Below are 9373 nucleotides of genomic sequence, written 5' to 3' on the forward strand. Positions count from 1 at the left end.
AATTTGCGATTCCTTAAATGCAATCGCAAATTAGGGAATCTCAAGATGTGCGATTCCTTATTTTGCGAGGGGTGTTTGTGTCATACATTGGACACTGCTGATTTGTGATTGCAAACGCCGAAATTCTGCAATTTTCAGCGTTTGCGATCGCAAAATTGCCTTCATACATATGGCCCTAAAACATTGACAAGACTTATCCTTACCTCCGAGACTAATTTTATAACACTCCGTACAACACCCCAAGAACCCGCAACTGGGGTAGATACCGCAACAACAAACAAATCACTTTCTCCGACTCCTCCAACACATCCATAGAGGACTCTGATTCCGGAGAGGGACCAAGCACTTCCAGAATCATCAATAGACCGGCTCCCCTGCTTCCCCCTGGTTTTTTAGAACAAGGCAGCGGATGCGGCCAGAACCAAACACGGACCAGGAACAACCACCAATATCAATACTCCAGTGAAAGACAAACCCGGAAGAGATTCTACCAATGGGGTCCACAACAACAGCAAACTGTCAAAATACCAACACCTCCCCCACACTGAATGTCACCATTACCCAGAACAATCAAGACCAACAACTCATTCCAATATTCAATCTTTCCAGCCATACTCTATCCTGTGAAGAAACCCAACTTCTAAGCAGAGGCCCTATCTTCCATCTACCTTCAACCCACCCTCATCAACAATGCCCCCGGAGATACTCTCATTTGAACGACTGGTCCTTCGTGAGGTATTGGATCTACAGAAGCAATTTGAATATGTCCCCTACAACCTCCCCTTGGTGGAGAAACAAGCTCTCCTCAGTCTCAAGGATAGAACTGATGTCATCATCAAACCTGCAGACAAGGGCGGCGGAATTGTAGTAATGGATGTTGACAAGTATGATTTTGAGACAACTATCCAACCCCCTACATTATCATAAACTCACAAAAGACCCATTACCTGAGTTGAAAACAAAGATCCAGCAAGGTACCAGCCGAGTTATATATGAGGGCATCATCACACAGAAGGAATATGCCTTTTTGAACAACCCGCATCCCAGAGTGCCAGTGATTTATGTACTCCCCAAGATCCACAAGGACGCCAACAACCCCCCAGGACGCCCCAATATATCCGGATGTGGATCCATCCTTGAACCACTGGGCAAATACATCGACGGTGTCATTAAAGAATTTGTTCCACTGACAGAAACATTCATTCGTGATAGCATGGATCTCATCAAAACCATGAGGACAGGCCCTTTGACATCATCACGGAACTCATGGTTGGACTCGACATAGAGTCTCTTTACACCAACATCCCCCATGAGGAGGGTCTCTTAGTCATCGAAAAAATACTCGAGAAAAGACCCCTCACCGTGATCCCTACTAACTTTGTCATGGATCTCCTACACATCGCCCTAGAAAATAACTATTTTCTCTACCGGGACACATTTTATTTACAAATCAAAGGTGTCTCCATGGGCGCTTGTTTTGCCCCTAATTTTGCTATTCTTTTTGTATACAATCTTGAAATGACACACATACTTACCCCCATCAATCCATTTCATACGCAGATTAGTCTCTGGCGACGCTACATAGATGACATTCTTCTGCTGTGGGTGGGCCAGTCTGACTCTTTGAGCTCCTTTGTCGATTGGCTGAACCATTCTCAACCTCACCTCAAATTCACCACAGATTGCAGACCCAATGACCTACCTTTCCTAAATGTTACCATCCACGCAGAAGACGGAACAATCGGAACCGTCTTATTCCGGAAACCTACGGGACGCAACACTTTATTACACTACTCTAGCTACCACCCACGCGGACTTAGAGATGGCTTACCTTACGGCAAATTTTTGCGTATCCGCTGAAATTGCAAATGGCGGAAAGATTATTTCAGAGAATCAGACATCCTCCATGACAAACTTATCTCCAGAGGCTACCCAGCCCGCCTGGTCAAGCGTGCCCGCAAGAGGGCATGGTACTGCCGCCGAGATGACCTTCTAACACCCCAGCCCAAGAAAACGAATACCCAAATCCCCTTTGTGACTAAATTCAGCCCGAGTAGCAACCAAGTCAAAAAAATCATTACACGAAACTGGTCTTTTGTAAGAAGTCAAAAGATGTTCCAAGAACCTCCTCTCTTCTTCTACCAACGAGGAGAAAACCTGGCCAATCATCTAGTACATGCCATTACTTGGCCGACTAAACCCATACAACAGAGCTCCATCACTGCCGCATCGGGTATACCACCTTTGCTCGGACATTACAGATGCCAATCCTGTGTTGTGTGTGATCTCACATCAAATACCAAAGAATTCAAAGTCAACAACAAAACCTACCCTCTCAAAACCTTCACCAACTGCAGATCCCAAAATGTGATTTACGCGATCCATTGCCCGTGCGACCTCATATACATCAGTCAAACAACCCAAATGGTAAAGCAGAGAATATTACAACATAAAAGCAGAATCCACTGCAAAGTACTGACTGCCCCTTTGGTGTCATACTACGTTGAAAAAAATCACAATGAATTGGAAATCACCTGGCAAGTGATCTACCAACCTTCACTACCCATCGGGGGTGGAAACCTCCAAAACCTACTGAACAGAAGTGAATGTAAATGGATCACGCGCTGTAATTCAGTAGACCAGGGGCTCAACACCATTAATGAATGGAACAGTACAGTACAAGTATAACTCTGAACTCCAAACCTCTTGTACGGCCCTCTACATCCACCCGGCATCAGAGTCCGCAAGTGATGGCCCCAACACCATTGATGCATGACACAGTACAATACCAATATAACCCTGTACTCCAACCGTCTTGGTTGGTCCTCCATTTCAACCCGACGATCAGCGCCCCTAAGTGGTGGGTGGACCCAGCCCCCCTCCAATCTGTCTGTATTCCTTTCCCCCAAACCCCCACCCCCCACATTAGATGCCATTATTGACTACCTGTCATCTGATTCCACAGTATCATTTATCTTATCCCTACCCATTGTACTCAGAACCTTGCTGTCTTCAGCCATATTCACATTTTTATGTCTCATATCCCTGACATACAGACTTGTTCGGCCATAATTACCATCATCAAGCACAACTGCGTTACGCCTTTCACCCCCCGCATAGAACTGCAGTAGCATGTTAATTAACTGTCCTTCAATGTCAAATGTTCTCACTTAGTACTGTAGTAGCGTGTAGATTAACTGTCCTTCAATTATAAATGTTTTGATGTTGTTTTTGCTACTATACTTGTCCCACGCTTGTACTCCTTATCCATGACTCGTTTTTCCATGGCCAACTGGACTGTTGCCCAGTCTGTCCTCTCTTTCCTTGAACCCATCCCCACCCTGCCCGTTCTCCTTCCAGCGCGTTTCACTCCACGTTCGCGCGTCCCTAACTACGCCCCACCCACCGCTCGTCATCTGACTGGCTCTCGGTCACGTGATATGCATAGGCCCGCCCCCTTGAGCACGGCATTTCCACCCTGACTGGCTCCCACTCCCACTCGAATTACCGCCCGAGACCGCACACGACCGTGGCGGCCAGGACCTAATCACAGCGTCTCTGCGGCCTTCGGATTCATTCCCTGGACTGATTCCTTCTCCTCTAAGGTAAGCTCACGATCGCCTTGATTTTGACGACTGCCACTGATGCCGTCACATCCCGAGCCCCACAGCTCTAACGCATGCATTCCTCTACTTCCAGGTACCCTCTCCGGGACCAGTGCAGTGGATCGGGGTCCCGACCCTGCCACCCACATCCTTCTCTATCAAGGTAAGCTCACGATCGCTTTGATCATGACTACGGCCGCCTTGACATCACACCAGGAGCCTGCCAGCTCTAACGCTTGCCTTCCCCTACACCCAGGTACCCTCTCCGGGACCCGTGCAGTGGATCTGGGACCCGAGCCTGCCACCAACTTCCTCCCGCCCCATTGCGGAGGACACCACGTGAGTTCACTTCTCTCCGGCGCGCATTCAGCTATCATGCCCTACTTTATTCCGCTGACATCCTTCCCTGTCTCCCACCTAGCCCCTTTTTTCCCCCCCACCCCTCCCCCGCCCCCCTTTAAGGCTAGTCGATCCAACATAGCACACGCGCCTTGACTCCACACCGGACCTGTGATTTCCTCTCTCTCACGCCGGTGTACCCCCCACTCACTGTAGTTTTCCTCCATCTTTTCCAGCACTTCAGCCCGTTCGTAAACCCTCCACCCTTCTTGATCATTCGTTTTATTCATAGCATTGTACTCAGCCTCTGCTGACCTCGGACATACCGTATCCACGGTGCCACCTTCCATACGGGTCCATTGACCAACCAGTGGACATACCTGTCAGACTCTCCTTGTCACCGTACAGGTAGGCTGGTTTCCTCCAACCCCACCAATATCTTTGCCCCTGTGCTACTTCCCTTTCCCTGTTCCCTCCCTGAACTCTTCCTTTCCTCTCTTATACAGCACCGAAAAATTTGGCAACCCGGTCCTGAAGATGATCCTGACTATAAAGAATCAAAACGCCGTCGACCGATCTTACAGCGCAACTCATGGCGCATACTCCACTTTGGTTCATAAAAAGTTATATATCTTGTCTAATTACTGAAAAGAACTAAATCTATTGAACCATTGATCCTTGTACATATTTTTTCATCACCTTGTGTCTTTCGCTGTGTTTTTCACTTGTCACTTGCGCCGTAACTCATTGCATCACAAGCACAACGTGCACAAAGTCCTTTTGGGTTGCCTTCGCAATTTATGCTCGCAGTGCTGCTATAACTGTTTGATATAAACTGAGATTTTAAATATATGATGCCATGAGCACTTTTGATAGAATACCGAGAGTCTCCTCTTTTTGCTTCTGCCTTGTAATGTCGTGTACATACATATGTATCTGCCTTCCTCATTGAATCCAGTTGAGACATTGTTGTAAATTACGCTTACTTACCCAGATCTCAACCTGGTCTATGGGTTATACTCCTGTTGTCTTTTACTAATATTAGTTAAAGCACCAAAAGTATGCAACTAACGCCGCAAGGTTGTGCTTTAGAAAAGTGGTTTGAAAATTGTTTGCATCAGAATAGTGGCTAAACTACAGGTTTGATGCACATATGCTGCGGGCTGTGTTTTGTGGACTAAAAAATGACCAGTGTCCCACTTCTGCTTACACGAAGTCCTGATAATAGAGTCTGTATCTGTTTACATGTATGTTTAAACCACCCAAACAGCAGATTAATGGTTTTTTTTTTTATTTCATTCAATATCATTTTCACATGTGACATTGTAAGGAGGCTGCGTTTGGTCTCTTTCAGCCAGAATGTCTCTGATTTAATTGATGGTGTAAAATAGAACTTCATTAGTAAAAAAAAAAAAAGGTAGGGATGCCAAAAACCAAGGCTGTATAATCTTGATTCTACCTCATGGCTTTTTAAATCCACTACTAGGCATTTCCTCCCTGTTTACCTCACTCTTGCAAGTTCTTTTTCTTCTCTGCTTTCTCCCTATTTCAATATTTTCCTGTCGTTCTCTTCCTTCTTCTTTCCTCCTTTTGCGTTTTTCTTTCTCTTTCACTTTCTCTAAAGTCGAAGTTTGTTGAAGAAAAGCAAGTGCCATTCCCCAAAAATGAGTGCTGGTAGACCACATCTACAACCATCGACTCAACTGATAACTGGTGTACACTATGTCCTAACATATTCAAGAGAATTTATTTGAGACTGAGAGGGGAAGATCTTCGCTTAACTTTATATGTGAAGGACATATATGTAAAGAAATCTCAGTTGAAGGAACACAGGCAGATGAAGATGAGGCAAGATATCGAACTTTTAATTCTAGTCCGGTTTCAGTACGGCCATCACATACCAAAAATTGGAAATGTAGTGATTTTAGATTCGCGAATCTTACACCGTATAGACTGGAGTTCAGGTGTAGAAAGTCAGTTTGCGATCGCAAACCCTGTGATTCAAACCACAAAATTACTTTTATGTATATATTAAACCCATTTCGGTATTCGCAAAAGCCTTTTGGAAAATTAGTTCATCGGCCCACCAAACTGCAATTATAAAGGGGCGTCCCCTTCTAATTGCGATTCATTGTGGAAGCCAATGATGGTTTGCGACCAATTAATCTGTCACTGACACCTCAAAGGAGGTGGTAAAATAATTTACAGGCACCTGGTACCACTGCCTTCTCCCCTGAGGTTTTTCTCGATAGATTCTTTTTTTTCAAAGCAGCGCTAATTCCTTTAGGGAATTCAGCTGCTTTAGCGACTTAAAAAAGTAAGGGGCATATCAACAAGGGCTTTATCTCTGCTTTTTGGGCTTTAAAAGCCAAAAAAGGAGAGATAAAACTAGCGCCCTATCAACAACAGGGTGCTAACATGCAAATTTGCATGTTAGCACCCTTTTACTCTACGCTTCCCCTTGCATCTCTAATGAGATGCAAAGGGGGCGTTCCAGAGTAAAATAATAGGAGAAATGTCGCTAAGCGACATTTCTCCTATTATCAAGAATATCGCTAACCCTGTTAGAGACAAAAAAAAGCAGCGCTAACCGACAGTTAACCCTGCTTTTTTACTTCTGGTATTTTTCTGACTTAGCAATGATATCCTATGGAAGGAGGATATCATGGCTAAGTTTGCCTGTCCCTATCAACAAGGTAACGTGAGATTATCGCTGGGTTTCCAGCGATAATCTCACGTTAGCCTGTTAGCGTGAGGATTTTTATCGCTATTGAGATAAGCGTTGCTAATAGCACGCTATCTCAGCGATAAAAATTCACGCTAGCCGGCGATAATTATCCTAGCGCTAAGTGCGCTTAGAGATAATTATCGTCGGTTGTTGTTGATATGCCCCAAAGTTAGGGGCATAATATCAAGAACCGGCGTTAAAATTATCGCCGCTTTATCTGCAGAAAACTGCCGCTAAAGCGGCGATAATGGGCTTGATAATATGCTCTATGGAATTTCAATTGAAGCCCATGTTCTGTTGTGAACATGGGCTTCTATGGGAATTCTCTGCGGCATATTATCAAGCCCATTATCGCCGCTTTAGCGGCAGTTTTCTGCTGATAAAGCGGCGATTATTTTAACGCTGGACCTTGATAATATGCCCCTAAGTTTTCTGTTTGGTATGGAACTGCAAGGACAGTATTCTGTTGTTCCTTGCATGCTGATGTCTCTGTGTCTTCAACCAATCAAACGGGATCACAAATAGCAAACTGCCTAATAAATATTCATTAGGCAGGTTATTCTGCAACCAGTTGCAACTGGAGATTTTGAGATGAACCCTATTCGTACGTAGATCACATTGCAAAATCAGAGACAGGTCAGAAAAAGTCAGTGTTCGATTTGTTCGCACTGTCACCACCACCGACCATTTGCCACTGTCTCTTAGTACTGAGAGTTTTGTTCAGGAAGTTAAGTAAGGAATTGCACCCAGATCTCACCAGTGAGACAGTAGTGCATCACTACAAGATTGACTTCAAATGCAAGGGGATGGCGCACATATGTTCCTGAACCTGCCACTAATATGCAACTAATATGCCTGTCTCCGGAATCTCACTCTAAGCAGGAGTTGCTGCTCTACTGTCTGGATCCGGGCATCGGGGCATTAAACTGGAAACCCTGTCCATCTGTCTTTGCCAGTCAAGAAAGTAAAAGGAACAGGACCACTAATTGCAAACTGGACTTCTGCCCACTGCCAAAAACAAATGTCTACTAGGCTTTGTACACTTGAACTTGTATTTTTGAATTTATAAAGCGCAATGACCACCCAAGTAGTGTGTCAGTGCGCTGATAAATCCTAGTAAAAGATTACCAGAAAGGCAGAGCCTGCAATGGAAAGAGAGGTCATACACCAAAGACCTACATTAATTTTTGAGCTGCAGCAGTAACAAAGCCATCCTCCAATTGTTTTCTGGAAAAATCTGGGAACAAACGAGAAATTTTGTTTTTGACCTGAGCAATCAATTGGGACTTTACAACTGGATCTGCTGACGCTCCTGAGATGACTCAGGGGAGTAGACATCCTTATGCACCAAAGAATATTTAAAAAAAATATCCTCTCCTTAACAGGATGCCAGTGTTGTTCAGCAGAGAAATGTGGTCTCAAGGACGGAGTTTCAGACCCAGTCTGGTAGCAAAAGTCTGAATTAACTTTAATCTAAGCTGTTACAAAGGCATTAAGGGGCATGTTTATAGGAGGTTTGCATAATGCTTGCACTACGCAGTGTGGTACATGTGCGACGCAAACCTCTAAGTCAGATTTATGAAGCCACGCAAAGCTACTTTGCGTGGCTCTGAGTGGCCTCATAAATCTGGACTAGCGCAGTGCAGTGCAAATCTCTGTGTTGCACTTCTCTGCCCTGGGTAGGCGTTCCATGGGCGTTGCGGTGGGTTTTCCCATGGAACACCATGCATTTTGGTGTATTCCCAGATTTACATGGACTTACAAACCTGGGAATGCACCAAAAACGAGGAGAAATATCTTTATTTCTCCTCGTTTTTTCCTTTTTCTATCTTTTTATCTGTGCTGTGACAGATAGAAAGAGGAAAAGGCCTCTCAGAATTGTTTTTGTGCAGGAAGATGCCCCTTCCTGCACAAAAACAATCCTGCCTATAACAGGCACCCTTGCACCATGGTGCACGGGTGCCTGCGTTGGGACTGGCTGCCAAAACAGCACCAGGAAAGAGGAGAATAATGAGCCATATTGGAGAAATACAGCGCATTCCTGCCCTTTCTCTGTGACACATGTCAGTGCAGCAAGGTGACTTCCTGCGTTGCCCTGTTCCACAAAAGTCATGACTATGCTTCCAAGGATCGGGATCTTATGAGGGACTGAAAATAAATGAAGCAAAAACATGGTGCAAACAACAAAGCAGGAATAGATGGATTTAACCACAAAATAAATTTGGTTAGCCAGATTCAAAGATAATTCAATTCTTGACCAGGTAGGTCGCTCGCCCTCCGCACAGCACCGCCTGTGTGTCCCTGCCCCAGCTGCCGCTGCTGAGGAAGTTCGAGGCCCTCCTCCAACCGCAGTCCACCACCTGCGCCTCATCCCTGGTGGCCAGTGGTAGGCCGTAGGTTAGTATCTCCATCTGTTCATTGTATTGCCTTTATTGTTACTCAGTGTCTGTGACTGCTGTTGTCTGTCTTCCCCCGCTGCCTGTACTTGGTCTGTGCCCGTTTCTTTTCTTCTGTTCTCCTCGCTGTCCCCGTGTTTCTCTGCCCGTTTTGCCTTCTGTTCCTTTCGTTGCTCCTGTGACTCTGTGCCCGTTTTGCTTTCTGTTCCTCTCATTGCCCTGTACCTCTGTGCCCGATTTGCTTTCTGTTCCTTACATTGCCCCTGGAACTCTGTGCCTGTTTTGCTTGCTGTTCCTTTCATTGC

Source organism: Triturus cristatus, chromosome 4_2 (genome assembly GCF_964204655.1).
Source record: "Triturus cristatus chromosome 4_2, aTriCri1.1, whole genome shotgun sequence".
NCBI lineage: Eukaryota > Metazoa > Chordata > Amphibia > Caudata > Salamandridae > Triturus > Triturus cristatus.